The sequence below is a fragment of the Notechis scutatus genome, chromosome 8 (assembly GCF_049901735.1).
Source record: "Notechis scutatus isolate UNSWTSFEM ecotype Mainland chromosome 8, rNotScu1.2, whole genome shotgun sequence".
NCBI classification, from domain to species: domain Eukaryota; kingdom Metazoa; phylum Chordata; class Lepidosauria; order Squamata; family Elapidae; genus Notechis; species Notechis scutatus.
The window spans coordinates 9956287-9977100 of NC_142016.1; the positions used below are offsets into that span (position 1 = coordinate 9956287).

The 20814-nt window shown below is 41.5% G+C and overlaps 1 protein-coding gene across 1 annotated transcript in view; it reads right to left on the reverse strand.

Moving 5' to 3' along the window:
- The window catches only part of RUNX3 (RUNX family transcription factor 3), a 92708-nt gene that overhangs the window by 48895 nt on the left and 22999 nt on the right, over positions 1-20814 (reverse strand). The gene's annotated exons all lie outside the window — the stretch shown is intronic.

Here is a 20814-nt window from a genome sequence, read left to right on the forward strand (position 1 = left end):
AGGTTATATTCCTGAATAGATTTTCTTCCGTTAAAAAAAATGAATGGAAGAACTATCAGACGAAGATGGAAGGGTACCAGATGAAAGAATGTTCAAGGTGGGCAATGGAATGATCAAAGTCTTGCTTTGGAAGCCTTTTGCGGCTCTTGAATCATGGCATGGCACTCTTTGTATGGCTGGCCTTCTTTAGGCCAGAGGTCTCCAAACTTGGCAACTTTAAGACTTGTGGACTTCAACTCCCAGAAAGTCTGTCACAAGTCTTGAAGTTGCCAAGTTTGGGGACCCATGCTTTAGGCCATTGTGGGCCTACATGTGCCTATGAATTTCAAGCACTATTGCAGAGAAAGTCACCCATATTGCAGTGTACATGTGTTTGCTTGTGAGTGAGTCAGAAAGAAAAAAGGGATGCAGGCTGTCCTCAACTTACAACTGTTGATTTAGTGACTGTTCGAAGTTACAATTGAAAAAGTGACTTATGGCCATTTTTCACACTTAGGATGATTGCAGCATCCCCATGGTCACGTGATCAAAATTCACATGATTTTGGTCACGTGATCAAAATTCGGACACTTGGCAACCTATATATAACAGTTGCCATTTTCAGGGTCATGTGATCCCCTTTTGTGATCTTCTGACCACAAAATCAATGGGGAGGACAGATAACAGATAATCAGAGTTGGAAGGGATCTTGTAGGTCATCTAGTCCAACCCCCTGGCCAAACGGGAGACCCTACACCATTTCTGACAGATGGAAGTCCAGTCTCTTCTTGAAAGCCTCCAGGGATGAAGCTCCCACAACTCCCGAGGGCAACTTCTGTTCCATTGGTTGATTGTTCTCACTGTCACAAAATTTCTCCTTAATCCAGGCTAAATCTCTGCTTGTTCAATTTCCATCCATTATTCCTGCCAGATTCACTTAACAACCGTGTTACTGTCTTAACAACTGCAGTGATTCACTTAAGAACTGTGGCAAGAAAGGTCACAAGATGGGGGCAAAGTTCACTTAACAACTGCCTTGCTTACAAATGGAAATGTTGGACTCAGTTGCGTTCGTAAGTCAAGGACTACCTGTATCCATTCAGAAACCGCTCTGATGTTATTCCTAAACAGAATCTCAGAGCAATCTGCATTTGCTTGGGTGGCCTCCTGGGATGGTTCCAGCTGAGGCTGCCAAAACATCCTCATTAAAAAGCAGATGTCGATAAAGAGATTTATCTCCCCATCGTGTTGAAAGATGGATGGGAATCCTGAAATCTAAACAGAACTAGGGGCTAAGTTTGCCAAGGCAGTTTTTGTTTTTGATGGATGTTTGGAACTGCAGCAGAGTCAAAATGCGTAGCTGCCGGTTGCTATGGCGAAAACTGTGGCTGCGGGCGTATAATTTGGGATTGATCAGAAAGAGGAACAGAACTGTGCCGAAAGAACGCTCCAAGCCAGGGAAGGAGAACTTTGGTGGGGGAAGGAGAAACCCCTTTGGATTGCAAGTGGTGCTTCAGTCAGCCAAATTAGGCTACGTTAATAAACTGAAACAAAATGAATGAATCCTCTGCAACGTTGCAATCACTGTAACCTGGGAAATTCTATTGTTGCAGGATCCAGTCTGGGTTGATTGCTGGGACCAGAAGTTTAGTCTTCTGAGATTTTGGACTTGTGCTGGAGCCCATCTTCAGACTTACAGATAATCAGAGTTGGAAGGGACCTTGTAGGTCATCTAGTCCAACACCCAAGCGGGAGACCCTACACCATTTCTGACAAATGGCAGTCCAACCTCTTCTTGAAAGTCTCAAGTGATGGTGCTCCCACAATTTCCGAGGGCAACTTCTGTTCCATTGGTTGATTGTTCTCAGTGTCAGAAAGTTTCTCCTTATTTCCAGGTTAAATCTCTCCTTGTTCAGTTTCCATCCATTATTCCTTGTCTGGCCTTCGGGTGCCTTGGAAAATAGCTTGACCCCTTCCTCCTCTCTGTGGCAGCCCCTCAAATATTGGAAGACTGCTCTCCTGTCTCCCCTGGTCCTTCTCTTCACTAGACTAGCCAGGCCCAGTTCCTTCAAGGAACTTCTCTCTATTGGAATGTGTGCTTTGGGCTATTCACTACGTCATATTTATGTGACACCTTCCTGTTGGTTGATTGCAGTCAAGGACTTGGCAGCACAAGGAAACAAATAGCCAATAGCCAGCCATCAACACACCAAACCACCAGTGGGAAGGCACCACATAAATATGATGCATAGAATAGCCCAAAGCACACACAGAGAGAAGGATGGGCTTCTGCACGAGTTTGAAAGCTCCGAAGACTAAACCTCTGGTCCCAGTGACTGACCTTGATTGGATGCTGCAACATTAGCCCGGGACATGTATATTTGCCTCCATTTGGGAAATTTTATTTTGTCAATCCAGAAATTGCGCAGAGCAGTCAAATTCAGCTCGGGGGTTAGCAAAAGAAAGCAATCGGCACTTACAAGAATGTACTATTCATCAAACAAAGGATGCACAGGAATTTTAGGATAGAGGCCTCCTTCCCAATGGTCTTTTTGCCCCAACTTTAATTCCTGAGCAACTATAAGGAGATGGCTGGGCCTAAAACATGTGCATGGCAACATCATAATGCAAATGCCATAGCTTACAACTTTGCATGAGATGCTGGGGCACAAGGACACAATGGCAACATGTGCAGGCTCATGTCATCTTATGCTTGGCGTCATTTGGCGTCATCATCACAGTGTTCCGTGGATGTGGCTGCCTGAAGACTTCCTGTGTGAAGCCAAGCCCTGAACTAATTACTTACGATGTGGTTTTCGTTGGGGATTTGTCTTATTTTTTACATATCTTCTTAAGCCCTGAAGGGACTTTTTCAGCTGGCATATGAGTTGTTCCACTTAATGGCTTTTACACATGCTGAAAATTAACATTGAGAATCAATGGTTTTGGCCACCCTCCAAGGGGCTGGATAGCTTTGTCTTGCAATCTAATCACAACTGCTCCCTTGGGGGCATGGATGCTTGGGAAACAGACCAAGTTCATTCTAGGACTGATAATATCTCCTGTTTCTCAGGTATTCCCCCTTATTTTTCAGACAGCTAAAGCCATTGCAGATACTCATGGAGTTGGTTATCTATGTGGATAGCAACACCAAGCCATCTTTTGTTGACTCCTATCTTGAATACTGGGTTGGATCAGAAGCCTTCCAAGATCCCATCCCTAGAATTCTATCCTCAGAAAGATAAAGAGAATCAGAATTGATTCATACCTCAATGGGAAGCTATCAGGACATCACTGAGTTGTAGACTAGATTGGGAACCAAATACTGTATATGTATATGCTGGAAGAAGTCAATAACAAACCTCTTCTCCATTGGCGTCAAGAAATGATGGGCTGATGTGTCCATAAAGCCACCAGGAGCCCAATGCAATTCCAAGGACTTTCTTTTCTTTGGGATTGATCAATAGCAAGAGCAAGAGCAGTAGCACTTAGACTTATATATCACTTTATAGTGCTTTACAGCTCTCTCTAAGCAGTTTGCAGAGTCAGTCTATTGCCCCCCCAACAATCTGGGTCCTCATTTTACCAACCTTGGAAGGATGGAAGGCTGAGTCAACTTTGAGCAGGTCAGAATCGAACTTCCTGGCTGTGGGCAGAGTTACCTTTGCAATACTGCATTCTAACAACTGTGCCACCATGGATTTCTTTCTTCCTTCCTTCCTTCCTTCCTTCCTTCCTTCCTTCCTTCCTTCCTTCCTTCCTTTGCAAGTAATAGCACTTAGACTTATATACGGCTTCACAGTGCTTTTACACTCCTCTCTAAGCAGTTTGCAGAGTCAGCCTATTGCCCCCAACAATCTGGGTCCTCATTTTACCAACCTTGGAAAGGTGGAAGGTTGAGTCAACTTTGAGCAGGTCAGAATCGAACTTCCTGGCTGTGAACAGAGTTACCTTTGCAATACTGCATTCTAACAACTGTGCCACCATGGATTCCTTCCTTCCTTCCTTTGCAAGTAATAGCACTTAGACTGATATACCGCTTCACAGTGCTTTTGCAGCCCGTCTCTAAGTGGTTTACAGAGTCAGCCTATGGCCCCCAACAATCTGGGTCCTCATTTTACCCAACTCGGAAGGATGGAAGGCTGAGTCAACCATGAGCCTTGTGAGATTTGAACTGCCAAATTGCAGGCATCCAGTAGTCAGCAGAAGTGGCCTGCAGTATAGCACTCTAACCCCTGCACCACCGAGGCTCTATCAAGTCTATATATGCTAGCAACCCATTATAACCTACACACAAAAGTGTAACTTGTTGAGAAAAATCCCATTACAAGGCAGTGTCAAAGGAGTGATAAACCAGGAGGAGTCTGATAGCTCCTTTCTAGCTAAACCATTTCAAAAGGTTTTATTTAAAAAATGTATTACTTCCTTAGAAGCTTTCGCGAGCTGCAACATCATTCTCAACTTCAAAGTGTTGCTATCTCGTAGGATATTTTGCCTTCCTCCATCAAAAGCAACCTAGATATCGTCCATTTGAATGTACAAGAATGGGCAAAGAAACATATGCTTCAAACCGCAAGGCAGCTCTCTGATCTCTTGACAGTGGGGTGTGGTATGAGAACTTAGATAGACATGCTAAGATACCAAGGGTGTGGACAGCTGGAATTGAGGTGTGCCTGTCCTGTCAGACAACCAACCTAAATTAAGCATGGGTTGCTTTGCTAGCCAAGTTGTTTTGTCCAGTAACAGGGGACTTATATTTCATACAGAAGGCCCAGGGACTGATCTTTGTGGTGTCCAGATCCAAAACATCTTGGAGTGAGTAGAACTGAGATGGGACCCATTGCCAGCCAGAGAATACATTAAACAACCCCATGACTCATTGGATCATCATCAGTGGTGGGATTCAATTTTTTTTACTACTGGTTCTGTGGGCATGGCTTGGTGGGTGTTACATGGCTTGGTGGGCGTGGCAGGGGAAGGATACTGCAAAATCCCCATTCCCTCCCCACCCCACCCCACTAACCTGCTTTCCAGCTCCGTTCTCATGTGTAGGGCAACCAAAGAAGACTCAGCCAATCAGCTGGGACTCAATGGGAGGCAGAGAAGAGATGGGGTTGGCGGGGCCAGTCAGAGGTGGGATTGACCAGTTCTCCAAACTACTCAACATTTTCGCTACCGGTTCTCCAGAACTGCTCAGAACCTGCTGAATCCCACCTCTGCTCCAGATCCAAAATATCTTGGAGTGAGTAGGACCGCAATGGACCATTGCCAGCCGGAGAACATGACTCATTGGGTCATCACGTCAGAGATATCAGATTCCTTACCAGATTCCTCAAAGCCTTCTACAATTGGCACAACTTCTCCTCTACTTGAAAAGTTCTTAAACATTCTGGGAGATATTCAGAGAAGCATCTCCCTTGAAAGTCACCCACATTAAACTGTATTGCACATTCAAGCGTTAGCAGCTGACCACAGGATATGTTTTTTTTTTATTTTATGACATTTTGTATTATGTCATAAAATGTTTTATGATCATTTTTATGCCATGATTTGCTTTATGATCTTTTTAAGTCATTAATTGCTTTATAAAAACGCCAAATTTTAATTTCACAGGAATCATGGGTCCTGGATTTTGGATGCATTCTATAAGTTAGCCCATTCAAGATACCTTGATTGAAAGGGTTTGCCTTATGATGCAGAGTTTTTGCCCATTTAAAGGTTACAGACACAAGAGTTTTAGTAACACATAGATGGATTAATGATTGATCATAAGCCAAGTAACAAAGAGAAAGATGAGTTCAGATTTTCCTTGCAATTGAGATGATTATTTCAGTTCAAAACAATTTAATAATTTAAAAATCTATTTATGACTAATTATAGTCATTGAACCAATTCAACAAATAGATTTGAGGATTCAGTGGGGTCATCCCATCAAATAATCTTTCTGTAAAAGCTTTGCTCAATCCTAGTTCATGTGTTACACTGTACCGCAAACTCTGCAAAAGGAACGTTGCTCGCATTTTATCACAACAAGGACTGTATAATTTTTAATTTCCCAAGCTTTATGGAGTGAACTACAATCTATAGCAAAAACCAATTCCAATTCATTATATTATTAGGACTGAATCCAAGCAAGCAGAAAAAGTAGATGGAGTGAGGACAACTCCCAGGAACTTCCAACTATGTTTGGCTGATGGTCAATATTGAAATGGGATTGATATCTATAGGTTGATATTCAGAAGACCCAGGAATTTGAAAAATTAGCTTCTTAGTTGTTTGGATTTTTGGTCATGAATCCATTAGGAAAAATACTTGGGGGTATGATTCCCAGGGCCTAACTAAGTAGAATAAACAGAAGAACTTATGATAGCATGGCAAGCTTAACCGCCTTTTGAATCAAATAAAGAACCACACAGTTCTACAGTCATATTCTCCCTGGCTGTCTCTTTGAAGTAATGCATTCAATTCATCTAAAGAAAGAGGCAAGATTAGTTCTACTCTTAGGCAAGGGATGATAAGCACCAGCATCAAGCAACAAGGAAGGCAAGATGTTGTCTACAGGCATCAATATGTTCCAGATACCTGAAGTCCACCATGTTTTCAGGACAGAGATCAGGACCTTGTACTATTATTATTTTAAAAAACTGTGGTCCTGAAAAAGTATATTTACAGGTAGTCCTTGACTTATGACTAGAATTGAGCCTGGAATCATTGTAGTCATTAAGCGGGTCACCATTTGACTGCACCCAATTTATGACTTTTTGGTAGTGGTTGTTAAGCAAATGCTGTGGTCGTTAAATGAACCCATTTTCTTCAATGGACATTTTTTTTTTTTGCTGGAAACGTAAACACCGGAAATCAGCAAAAAAAAATAAAAATGCCCCAGACTGCAATCACATGACCTTGGGATATTGCAAATGGCTGTAAATGCAAGCTGGTTGCCATTGTACAAAACACAATTGTGGAATTGGGTTATAAATAACTTTGGGGAGGTGACATGACATCCATCAAAACTTTGAACTAGTTGTTAAGCAACTGATCATTAATTGAGGACTACCGGTACTGGCAAGAAATAGACTCTGGGAGGTTGACTTAACTGCCACAAGTGGCTACTTGTAAGAATCCATTTTGTGGGTTTGCTCATCTCATGCTGTTTAACACCTTTAACAACTCTAACCTCAAAAGATAACCTGTCCCTGTGCTGGGTCATTGCTCTGCTGAATACAAAGGGACTGCTGTTCCAGAACATTCTGGCACGGAGGAGGGAAGGAAAAAGGATTATCTTCCTGTCCAAACTGTAGAGCAGGGGTCCCCAAACTTGGCAACTTTAAGACTTGTGGACTTCAACTCCCAGAATTCCTCAGCCAGCTGGCTGAGGAATTCTGGGGGTTGAAGTCCAGCAAGTCTTAAAGTTGCCAAGTTTGGAGACCCCTGACTTAAAATGTGGATGAGTGTGTATGTGTGTATGTGTCAGAAAGAGCAAATATAATGTTGCAATCAATTATGTTTTGTTGTTGCTTTAAAACCATTGGGTCTCCATGTCCAGGTCGTCCTCAGCTTGCAGCCATTCATTTAGTGACCTGTGATTTACAACCTGTCCTTGCACTTACAACCACCACAACATACATACCCACAATCACAATTCAGGTGATTGGCAATCGGTATGTATTTATGGTGGTTGCAGCATCCTGGGTAATGGAATCACCATTTGCAACCTTCCCAGACAGCTTCTGACAAACAAAGTCATTGAGAGAAACCAGGTTCACTTAATGACCACATGATTCACTTAACAAACATGGGGAAAATGTGGTAACATTAGACATGACTCCCTTAACAACCATCTTGCTTAGCAACAGAAATCCTAGTCCCAATGGTAGCCATAAATTGAGGACTATCTGTAATGCAAAGAACCTGTGGTGCCTCAGTGTTTGGTTAAAACTGATTTTTGTGTGTCCCTGATTATTTCCTGGCTGTTGACCAGGGTGGTGTGTCTGTCCTCTCCAGCCACACTTACCTGGGTGGCTGGAGAGGACAGATTACCACACAAACAGAACCACACAAACACAAACACTTACCACACAAACAGAAAGCCTGGGTGTGTGTGTACAGCAGGCTGTCAGTGAGTGACCTCAGTGAGTGGAAATTGGCTTGCATAAATAAACTGATGTAAAGGGGGAAACCAGCTACACAATATCACACAATCCGTCCTTGTTTTCCTTATCAATACAGTATCAACTGTAATTCATATATTATATCCACAACTCATAATAGGAGGAGGCAAAATGATGCCATGGTAGTACTCAGCATTTGGATGCCTTCATTTCAAAGTTCTCAATGAAATAATATAATGTTCCCATCAAAGGAGATTTCTTTCCCGCTTCTGGAACATAGCGTCCTCGAGTTATCATAAGAAAAAGATTAGCATCTGGCTAAGAGCAGGAGGCGGAGGCGGAGCTCAAGGTTGGAAAGGAAGTGATGGAGCTTCCAGACTTTCAAATCTATCGTGGAATTGGCATAACCATAGAAAAGCAGGCTAAACTAGGCTAGTCTGGGATTCTCGGATGCCATCTTCCTAAGTTAGAAAGGGAACATCTAAATTAGAGAATCTGTTCTGTTCACAGAAGGCACCCCAGTTTAGAACACTCATTTTCTAAGGCAGCTTTGCCCAGCCTGCAAACTTAACCCCAACCAGCATGGATTAATTGTCTTGAAAACGGTACCCCCAATCTCTGAAGGAGACCCTACTTTAAAGACTCTTCTGATGTTCTCCGGAGAATAAGGATCCTACAGGAGGAGCATCCAATCTCTACTTGCAAATATCTATCTTCCTGCAAATATTCAGAGGAGGGTTATGGAAGTAGTGATAAGTATTGTCCTGCTTCTTCCTGATGCAATTTTGATTGCATGAAGAATTAGAATTCCAGAAAAGGGTTGGGGAGAAGCAGAGATGGATAAATCCTTCCGAGAAACTTATTTTTTTTTCTTCTGGAAAGCAGGTGCATGGGTTGTGAATTGTCACCTACTGCAAAAGTCTTCATTTGCATCTAATCTTGCTTTGCTTGTATTGTTTGAATGCAGAGTAGCTTGGCAAGTGGGCAGCCCTATAACTATTTGCAAGAGTTACAGATTTCTCCCGCTATTAATGACAGCTAAATTTTTTCCCCCATTTACAGGTAGTCCTTGATTTATGACAATTGGGACCAGAATTTCTATTACTAAGCAAGACAGTTGTTAAGGCAGTCATGCCCAATTTTGCAATCCTGCTTACTATGATTAAGTGAATTACTGCAGTTGAGTTGGATCCGGAGGTCATTAAGTGAATCTGGTTCCTCTCATTGACTTTAAAGAGTCTTTGGTCCTCTTTGACCTTGGTGGCTTTCTTGCAAACATTTCACTACCCAAAGTAGGTAAGATCATTCAGTACTAGTGACTTTGTTTGTCAAAACCTGGCTGGGAAGGCTGCAAATGGCAATCACATGACCCTGGGATGCTGCAACCATCATAAATACAGTTGCTAATTATTCAAATTTTGATCATGAGACTGAGGGTGCTTGTGAGTACGAGGTCAGGTTGTTAAGTCACTTTTTTTCAGTGTTGTTATAACTTTAGATCAGAGGTCTCCAAAATTGGCAACTTTAAGACTTGTGGACTTCAACTCCCAGAATTACCTAGCCAGACACGCTGGGGATTCTGGGAGTTGAAGTCCACAAGTTTTAAAGTTGCCAAGTTTGGAGACCCCTACTTTAGATGGTCACTAAATGAATGGGTGTAAGTCGAGGACCACAGAACCAGTAGTGTTAGTTCTCTAGAATCAATTTCCACCAACAATATATGTGGAATTTTATTATTTAAAATGCAAAAAGGTGTTAAAATCTTCTTTCTATAAAGCTGGTTGGCATATTTTTATGGCAAAATGTATTGTTATCAGATACAGATTTTACTGTTTTAAACATTAAGGACTATTCAAGTTACTGAGTTATTTTAGATATAAGCTGAAATTGTACTGTGTTGACTTACTATATTAATGTTTGATGTTGTATTTCATTATTTTCTAATACACTTAGAGGAGCATGAAAAAGGAAAGTGACTGCTGCTTAACCTAATTTAGCCACCGTCCCTGTTCTAAGTCCCTGTTTCTCAAACCTTAGCAATTTCAAGATGGGTAGATTTCAACTCCCAGAATTCCCCAGCCTGCAAGCCCGCCTATTTTAAAGTTGTCAAGCTTGCAAAAAAACACTGTTCTAAGTCAGGGGTCTCCAGATTTGGCCGTTTTAAGACTTGTGGACTTCAACTCCCAGAATTCCCTCAGCATGGCTAGCTGAGGAATTGTGGGAGTTGAATCCACAAGTGAAGATCCCAGTTCTAAGGGATCCCTGGGAACTGAGATTGTGCTTCGCGGTTTTACAGACACCCCAAGAAAAGCAGTTCTCTAGCGAGACTATATAGCAGCAGCTGTCCTCGCCAGAAAGTCCAGTGGGTAGAGAGCTTTGTAACCCTGATTGGTGGCAGTTCTTATGGTGTCCTTGTTCCCCAGTATGGTTGTATAAACTTCCTAATTTATAATATTGCATTTCTGTTTTTAATCTTTATGCTTTCATACACTGGCAAGCATTGTTTTGGTGACTCTATTTTGGATAACAACAGTAATAACAAATAATTATTTAAATTACTTGTATGGCTGCCTGTCTTCAAACCAGAACTCTGGGCGGCTCAAAACCATAATATACAAACAGTATCATACAAAATAAATGGACAGCAAAAAAGAAACAAACAATGGAAACAGAAACAGGAAAACCTGGTGCCATAATCCAACTCCCTAGTCGCTTTATGAGTCTAATTGATATTGATATTGCTATGAAAGTCAAGTTCAAGTCAAGTCAAGTCAAGTTGGAAGTTTCTACATTTCCAGAGGGAAAAGATAGAAAATTCTCACTAGACTTCTCCACAAACTGTAGGAGAGGAAAGTAACTGACTTCTTAAAGTGGGGGAGAAAGTGAGGAATTTGCCAGATTGAGCCGGCATCATAATCAGCTAATCTAAATCAGCACAGGATGAGTAAAGTGTAGAAGGAGTGCGGAGAAGAGCAACAAAGATGATTAGGGGTCTGGAGGCTAAAACAGAAGAATGGCTGCAGGAATTGAGTAAGTCTAGTTTAATTAAAAGAAGGGTGAGGGGTGATGTGATAGTGGTGTTCCAATATTTGAGGAGCTGCTGCAAAGAAGAGGGGGTTGATCTATTCTCCAAAGCACCTGAAGGCAAGATAAGAAGCAAAGGATGGAAACTAATTAAGGAGAAATCCAGCCTAGAGCTAAGGAGGACAGTTAGAACAATTTATCAATGGAACGACTTGCCTTCAGAAGTTGTAGGTGCTCACTGGAGATTTTAAAGAAATAATCGAACAGCCAATTGTCTGAAATGGTTAGGGTGTCCTGCCTAAGCAGGGGGTTGGACGAGAACAGTGGTTGCCAACCAGTGGGCCGGGGACCATTGGTGGTCCGTGAGAAAATTTTGATGGTCCACAGAGAAATGTCCCCCCCAAAGCAATTAATCCAGGCTGCGCGGGAACACAAGGCTGCGCTGCCCACATGGCCCGTGGGAACACAAGGCTTGCATCGCTTGCATTGCGAACAACACAAGGTAGTGAGGGCAGAGGTGGAGAAAGCGGGGAGGGGAGGAACTTGCCCCACTCACCCTACATGCCTGGCCTGGCCACTGGGCTGCTTCTTTCCGCTTCTTTCTTCTTCTGCTTTTGGCTGCATGCAAGGAAAGCAGCAAAAGTCTTTCTTTCTTTTCCCCAAACTCTGCCAGAAATGAGTCTTTGGGACCCTGCAAGGCTTCCTGCCCCAAGAGGCTGCGCCGATGCGACAGGTCTCACAAAGACTCATTTCTGCGGAATTTAGAGGAGAGAAAGAAAGACTTCTGCTGCTTTCCTTGCATAAGCCAAAAGTCTCTCTCTCCCACTGAGAATGGAGCTGGAGACAATATCCTGCGATCCCAAATAAAGAACGATGGATCGGTAGGAAAACAGGGTTTGGAATTCTCCTGCAGATTTTTTTGAGGGGGATTTTCCCTGGGTCTCTGGTCCATGGGATTTAAAATGATGAGTTTGATGGTCCCTGAGGTCCAAAAGGTTGGCGACCCCTGGGCTAGAAGACCTCCAAGGTCCTTTCCAACTCTGTTATTCTGTTATACCTGAAGAGACTCTGCCCAGAAGGAAAAGGAAGAAACATAAATATCCTAAAGTGAAATCGTTTTCTTCCTTTCTGCAGAACAGAAGTCTCCCTGTTTGTCTATTCAAACTTAAAAGAATCTTGCTGGAGGGAAAATATCCATATTAATCAGGTCTTCCAGGTATAACAGTAAATATTTTTTTTTTTAAAAAAAATCCATGTTATTTCTGGAGTTGCCTTGGCAGTAAACAGGCGGTACTTTAGAGTAATTTCTCTGTGTTCCTTTCTATTCAACTTACAGATGCAAACAACAGTTCTGGGTCATGTTGGACCCATCATTCTGGGAGTTGAAGTCCAAACATCTCAACGTTGCCAAGATTTAGGAACACTAAGCTAGAGCAGGGATAGAATAGAATAGAATTCTTTATTGGCCAAGTGTGATTGGACATACAATGAATTTGCCCAACTGTGGCAATTTTAAGACTTGTGGGCTTAGTATGGCTGGCTGAGGGATTCTGGGAGTTGAAGTCCACAAGTCTTAAAGTTGCCAAGCTTGGAGACTTCTAAGCTTGAAGACAAAAATTTCACTCTAATAAACAATTAAAATGATCTGCATTCACTGACCCAAAAGGAAAACCGGCTATGTATTTTAGAAGGACGACGATTATTAAATGCAAGTGGATTTTCATCAGCCTCTTCACACAGGGGGAAGAAGCAACAAATTAAGACCAAAATAGAGCAGCTGAATTTTGTCCTGCTTTCCTTCAAGGTAGGTTGTTGTTGTTTTTTAAAGTGTGGTTTTCTAACTGAAAACAGAAAGACTTACATCTGCCAAAGCTACCGAATTAGCATGGCATCTCTCTGCATACCTTTTTGCTTGGCTTCCAAGTGTGTGGAATGTTTTGCCAAGTAGTTCTGGAAAGAAACCCATAAAATAAACGGCATTTGAATATTGCTAACATTTTAGATTGTTATCAGGAACTCTTCGGGCTCCAAACGTTTATTTCAAAAATTTTATTGTCTGCTAGGATTTCCACCTTCCTCTTTACGTCTGTAAGGAGTTTCAGCTTTCTGCCCATAGGGACTAGCACCTTGCTTTTTTGTTTAGCCCCTTAAAGTTTAACATTCTAACTGCCGATGTCTATAGAGAAAATAAATAACACGGTCATTTTATAAGCTGGACATAGAAACAGGGAGAGAACAGCCTGCCCTAGTAAAACTCTTGAGGAAACTGGGCCCTCTAACTTTGCCTAATAAGTGGTAGACTGACTGTCATGTAATATATGTGGGCACACGCTTATTTATTTATTTATGTATTTTATTTATGTAGTGTATATTGGAGGTGGTGACCCTTTCAGAGCTGTATGCAATGACATTTCATTTTCATGTATGCCGATTAGTGGACATTCAAAGTGATAATAAAGTGGTTCTTATTATTCTTAGCTCTGTTATTTTTCCATCCATGCTGTAACCAAGTCTGCCCTGCTGAGACCCAAAGAGGAAGCCTTGAGATAAAGCACCGTCCTCTTTGGAGACATAAACATTCCATTTGCCATCTGTATCGACTCTCTGCCTTTAAAAAAAAATGAAATGAGATGGCATTTAAAGATTCCATGGAGGAGGAAACTGAAAACATGAATCAATTTTAATCTGTGTAATTAACAGATTAACAAACTGATTGCAGATCCAAGTCAAAGAAACAAAACCGCAAAGTGTTGTTAAAGCTGATGTGGCCACCTGGATCCTTCTACTTTCATCACTGAGCAGAAGCTGCTCACCTTTCTTCTTCTGCAACTCCACCTGTTTCCTCTCTGTTGTGGAACCAGAAGTGCTTGGGAGGATTACAATACCAAGGCTGGTTTTACAAGCCAGGTGCACAGGTAAAAAAGAGTAGGATGGACAGGAGGAGGGCACCAGCTAAGAAATACAAGGAGCATGGCTTTCTTGTTCCTTAAAGTTATCCATCAAGGGACTTGAGAATTTATTTATTTCATATCCAAGTATCCGGGCCAGTATCTTTTATCACATTCCCTCCAACATTTTAGTATCAACATGTTTGTCAAAATTGTCTGGGACAACTCAGGTTAACCTCATCAATTCAGCACATCGCTCAAGAACATTCATTTCTTCTTCAATGGACTAAATGACCATTTGGACAACTCACCATGGGCAACTCACCGCATCCAACTCATTGGGGGCCACTTTGCCACAGCCAACTTGCCGTGGAACACTTTACCATGGCCAACTCGCTATGGGACAAAAGTTACACTAATATCAAAGAAATAGTGAAATGGAATCATTAAAGAAAGGATGCTAAAAGAAGGACAGAATGAAATGTGAATGACAAAAAAATCAATATAATTTTTAAATTATTTTAAATAAATTGAATTGTTTAATTGTGCTATGGCGAGTTGTCCCATGGCAAGTTGGCTGTGATGAGTTGGCCACAGCGAGTTGGCTATAGAAAGTTGGCCGTGACAAGTTGTTCACGGCGAGTTGGCTGCAGTGATGAGTTGTCCCATTCTGCAACAGATTCCCATGTGAAAATATTTATCCTAGTAGACACAGTCCCCTTCCATTTCATATGGTTTGGAAGGGCATGGTAGGTTCCTTAGTGTTCAGCGAAGGGAATATGCACATATGCACCAGAATTGAGGCACTTCATTCTACCCAACGGCTTGGATGTAGAACATCCAAAAGGAATGGAGAAAGAGATTACTAATAGAAGATTTTCTAGCCTCTTCCAGAAATCTTCCACCTTTCATTACGTCCCTTTTACTATTGATTTGACTGCATCATCAAAAAAGGTTCTTTTAATATCCACTCAAAATTGGCCATCTTGCAATGTAAACATAACTTAGAATGACTCCTGTCCTAACAAGCACCAGAAAAGAAGCTTCTGTTCTACCCTCATGAGGAGTTGCTTTCCATCCTACAAAACAAGGCGTAGATTGCCTGTCCCTGACATACCTATTTCAGAGAAAGAAGTCCTGGAAGTTCTAGATCACACATCATAAAGTTGCTGAGATTAAGAAACGCTGTCCTAAATGGTCTTCTAAATGCGATACTTTTGGTGCGTTGGGTTGCCTTGTTTGCTAAGTTAAAGAAAGAATTCTGGACATTGAATTCCAAATTGAACTACAAAGTTCTAGAATTTCTATAATAAGTTGGGAAACCATTAAAAACATTATCTAGCTAGGTAACTCCAACAGCTCATAGACCACAAAAACCACAGGTCTTTCATGCTCATACTGTTTGATGTCTCTCCATTAGCAGCTTTGGAAGGAAAATCCAGAAATATCTCTTTTTGCAGAAAGAATCTGCCCATGTACTGCTGAATACATGGTACTTCAGTGCTGCTGAGTCACTGGCTCATGTACGCCTCTGTTGTGACTTCTCTGGAGGCTTTAATAATATCCTCTAGACACCAATTCTTGGCCTCTTCTGGATGACCAATAAGTGTGTGCACATCAGCTGCTATCAGGCAAGACTCCATAATGACATTTAGCTAAATTTATCACTATGAACCACAGATCCAGCTATCATAGAAGACTTTACTCAACTGATTCAACATCAAACAGGAATAGATTCAGTGCAATATGGTTGCCACAAGGTTCATTCTACAGTTATCTAACCTCAGGTATATATTGATGTGTTGTAATTAATATTGGTCAGTGACCACAGGAAAAGATTATTGATTTTGTTCTTAATCCAGAGGCAGTGTGATCAATCAGGAAGGAACATATATGGTGTGATCAAATTTCTGCAAGGCGACACACTAAAAAACAATAATAATAATAATGGAGCATTGATTGTACCACCCATGGCTGTCTTCTTGACTTTTTCAACCATTCCCTGTGAGCAATTCCTGGTCCGGCAGGACATTCAGGCAACTGGAATTTGCCTAACTTCTGCAAAAAACTATCCATCGGCCTTCAAGGGATCTTGACCATTTTTGAGACTAAGTGACACAGGGGTGTTTACAGGCTAGGGTTGAAAAAAAATCAAGATAGCAGCCATGATGGTGCAATCAAAATTCTGCAGGATGACACACTTAAAAAAAAAAAAAAAGAACAGTGGACCTTTGATTGTACCATCCATGGCTGTTTTCTTGACTTTTTCAGCCATACCCTGTGAGCACCCCCTGATCCGACAGTACATTCAGACAACTAGAATGAGGGTAAAGAAAGGCACTGAGGAGACCTAAGGCTGGAAACAAAGAGGCCATTCCCATTATTTATTTAGATCAGCCTGATCTCAGCCATCTTGTGGTTGTGGAAGATTAGTGACCCAGCACCACAATGTGGCTGGATGATACCATGAATTCCCACCAGATCCTGCATGGAAAATGAAGAAGAAATGGGCAGAGAGAAGGGGAGGGCTATGATGCCATTTTTTAAAAAATAAAGTAAGGAACAAAGGTGATCCATAGAAGAATGTTTGACCTACAAAATGGAGAATATCAATTTAAATTACGGAAGGCAAATTCTGATTGAAAGACGAAAAAAGTCCGAGTTCAACTGTAGAAGTGATGACCAAGAGAGAAGGTGATTTTCTGTTCTCTGGGCATGTTCAAAAGGAATTTGGAGTGTGATCTATCAGGGGTCCTGGAATTTGGATTCCTGCACAGGGAAGAAGGGTGAGCTAGATGGTCCCAAGAGTGCCCTTCCGTTACATTTGATGCAGAGGTGGTATTCAGCAGGTTCTGAGCAGTTCTGGAGAACCGGTAGCGGAAATTTTGAGTAGCTCAGAGAACCGGCCAATGCCACCTCTGATTGGAGATTTTACAGTATCCTTCCCCTGCCACTCCCACCAAGCCACACCCATAGAACTGGTAGTAAAAAAAAATGGAATTCCACCACTGATTTAATGTCATAAAAATCACCAGGTTTTTTTTTTTAATACCAAGTTTAGTTCACCTGAAAACAGCAATTCAAGGAATCAAACAGAAAGTTTGGGAGTGATTTACACGCATGTGTGAATCTGGCTCATTGCAGCAACCACTGAAGCTTCTCAATTTCTTTTTTGTTTGGGTGTGGTTGCTGCTGCCCTGTTCTAGAGCCAATTGCAAAATTTCAGTCTGTAGAGAGACTCGAAACATGGGGGAGGGAAAAAAAATTCTGGCATATAAAGATACAGATAATTCGCCCACAAGTTTAAACTGCCAGAAACTTGTCAAATTAGAACTGGCAAATCTCACATCCAGCATCTAATCAGCCTATTACAGAAATCTTTAATTTCCGTCCTCTGTTGAAATGCAGAAGAGGAGTTGAGGATGATTCAGTGCACAAGCTAGTCCTTCATTTATAATTATGCTAAGTGCACTTCCTCAGGGGCGGCTGCAATGCAGATGTAGGGTTGGTCAATGGCCTTTAAATGATGGCCAAAACAGGCCTTCCCTGATACTCAGCCTCTGGAAAGGGTCCAGGGCCTTAGCTGAGTCCTGCATTGCCACCCTTCGTTGACTTTACGCAACATGCTAAATCCTTAACTTGGGAATGTACACCTCCCCATTCCATTTTCCAAGGTAAGAATGGCCAAAGAAGGAGGAAGCAACAGTAATTTTACTCTGGAAGTGAAATGAACAGAGAAAAGAAAATAAAAAGAAAGGAAGGAAAGGAAGAAAGAAAAGAAAGAAAGAAAGAAAGAAAGAAAGAAAGAAAGAAAGAAAGAAAGAAAGAAAGAAAGAAAGGAAAGAAAGAAAGGAAAGAAAGAAAGAAAGAAAGAAAGAAAGAAAGAAAGAAAAAGAAAGAAAGAAAGAAAGAAAGAAAGAAAGAAAGAAAGAAAGAAAGAAAGAAAAAAAAATGTGGTCTGAAAAGTAAAAAAAAGTAGGCTAAAAATAATGTTTGCAGTCCTTCCTGATTTCTGAAGAGGCCAGATGTGAGAACTGGAAAAAGCCAATTTTCCTTGTTTGCAAACTTGGCTCATCTTGCTCTGGGATCCTTATCTCCCTGTTGGCCACAAACAATACCCCTTCTTCTGTGGCAGAACTCTGACCATGGAACTCTCTGCCTCATGACAATAATTTCCCTTTGGGTGAGTGTATGTGTTGCTGGTAACTGAAAATATTATTTTTTTCAACAACCTTTGCTTCCATGATTTCACTAAACGTATTGAAGTTTGGGTTTTTCCTTTGGATGCTTAGTTGGTGCTCCTTCTAGAGAGTTTTTGTGATACATGGCAATTGTTTTTGTTACCTTTCTACTGATTTGTGTCAGGAACCCGGTTAGCTGTTCTGACAGTCTTTTTGGAAGGTAGCAACAGAGTTATATATATATTGGGTAAATATGATGACTTTATTCCTTATAACAGGGCATTGAGCATTAAATACAATCAGAGACCCAAACACACTGCTTATGCTGAACACACCTTGGTGGATCATAAATTTAGTTTTTGCTATCCCATCTTTCCTTCTCTAAAATAATAGAATTCAGCAGTTCTGGAGATTTAGCTTGGACTAAGTTTAACAGGTAACTGAAGACTTTCCCTATCCCTCTGTTTTTATTCATTAATATTTAAATCAAATTTTCATAGCTGCCCATCTCACTAAAAACAACTCTGGGTGGTACACAACAATCAATTTTCCTTGTATTCACAACACAGAGGCTGTATTCACACAACACATTCAGCTTGGTTTTACAGTGTAGCAGGAAAGCTCTGTTAGTCTAGGATGGAAAAAAAGCAGGCATTTGATAACATTTATCTGATTTACGAAAGTGTATACTTTTCAATAACATTGTGAGTCAGGAAAGGTGCTACAGGATTCCTCCATAGCCTGGTTACAAAGCCCGATTTGTAGACTTAACAATTCGCTTAATCAAAATTTAACCAAAGGGTTAGCACAGCTCTTTAAACCACAAGAAAACTAACCAAGATTCACTCTAGCCCATGATTTATCTGCAACTGCAATGTTTGCAACTTCTATAGTTAAGCATGTTGGGTGAACAGAGAGTGAAAGAACATTTGAAAACATATTTTTGAAAAATATAATAATCTTTTCTACCTCCGAACAATACATTTTCAGCTTTCTCTCACAAAGTGGTGCTTATTAGGAAGAAGAGGATTAGGAAAATGGAAGCACTTTTTTTAAAAAATTACGAACAGGAGTTAACTAAGATTTAAATGTGAACCTTCACAGGCCCAAGAGTATTTAAGAGAGAGTCAAGCTATACTTCGAAACACCCGAGGGCAGGACAAGAAGCAATTGGATGGAAACTAATCGAGGAGAGAAGCGACTAGAACTCAGGAGAAATTTCCTGACAGTTAGAACAATTAATCAGTGGAACAACTTGCCTCCAAAAGTTGTGAATGCTCCAATACTGGAGGCTTTTAAGAAGAGATTGGACAGCCATTTGTCTGAAATGAGATAGGATTTCCTGCCTGAGTAAAAGACCTCCAAAGTCCCTTCCAACTCTGTTATTCTGTTGTTGTTCTGTTGAGCTGCAATAGTCAAGAGTGAGTTGCCTTTTTGCAAAAGGTACGCAAGTCATGTTTTGGGGCAACTCCGAAACCGTAATACACAAGATGGTCATGGCCAGAATGTCTTGTTTTTTCCCCCTAGATAAGGGGCAGCTTTCTTGGGACCCACCTGCCTCTCAAGCCATGCTAAATTCATTTTAGGGCTCCCATGATCATTTATGGGAGATTCACAATTCTGCACTGATATTCACACATGATGCTCTGGATTATGGGATTCAGAAATCCATGCATCTTCAGGCTTCAGCCTGAGAAACCGGTTTTAAAACTACCTATCTGCATAACCATAAGCCATCATACAGGTAGTCCTCAACTTACAACCATTCATTTAGGGACCATTCAAAGTTACAACGGCACGGAAAACAGTTACTGACAGTGTCATGCCCCTGTTAGAATCTGACTCCGAGGGTGAGGAGGAACAGCTGACAGGGAGAGGGACTGTGGCTCCGGACATTGTGGAGGAAACTGGGGAAGGGCACAGGCTGGCTGGGCATTCAGAGGAAGACCCAGGCCCATCCCCTCTTCATCCTAGGGCATGCAGGGAGGAGCAGAAAAGGGAGAAACATGAATGGCGTGGTCTACGGGGGAGGAAACGGCCTTGATCCTCTTCATGGGCTGCAGCTGTGAAGACTGTTTAAAAAGGCAAACTGCGCATGGCCCAGTGCTGGAAGCAAAGCGTGAAAATATTTCTAGTCTGTCAGTTCTTATCTGAGTTCTGGCGTCCTTCCCAGTGTGTGTATTTCAATATCTGTGGATGTCTTCAAGCCCTTATCCTGCCTTGTCTCATTAATTGCTTCTGTGTGGTTTGTGTTGTTTTTTTCTATTTATAATTTATATGTATTTTGAATTTGAACGGAAGGTCTTCTTTTTCGCAACTGTTTGTGGGGGAGCTTTTTCTCCAGTCAATGATAATTGGACCTTTAAAGCCAAGTTGAAGGAATTAAAGGGACTTCACCTGTTTTTGTGACTTTGTTGCTTTTGTCTCCCATCCTGGGTCATCACAGACTGTTTCCTCACACTTATAACAATTGCAGCATCCCTACAAATCATGCAATCAAAATCTGGTTGCTTGGACACCAGCATATATTTATGATAACTGCAGCATCCTGGGGTCATGTGATTGCCATTTGTGACTTTCCCAGTTGGCTTCCCAAAAACAGAGTTAACGGGGAAAGACAGATTCACTTAA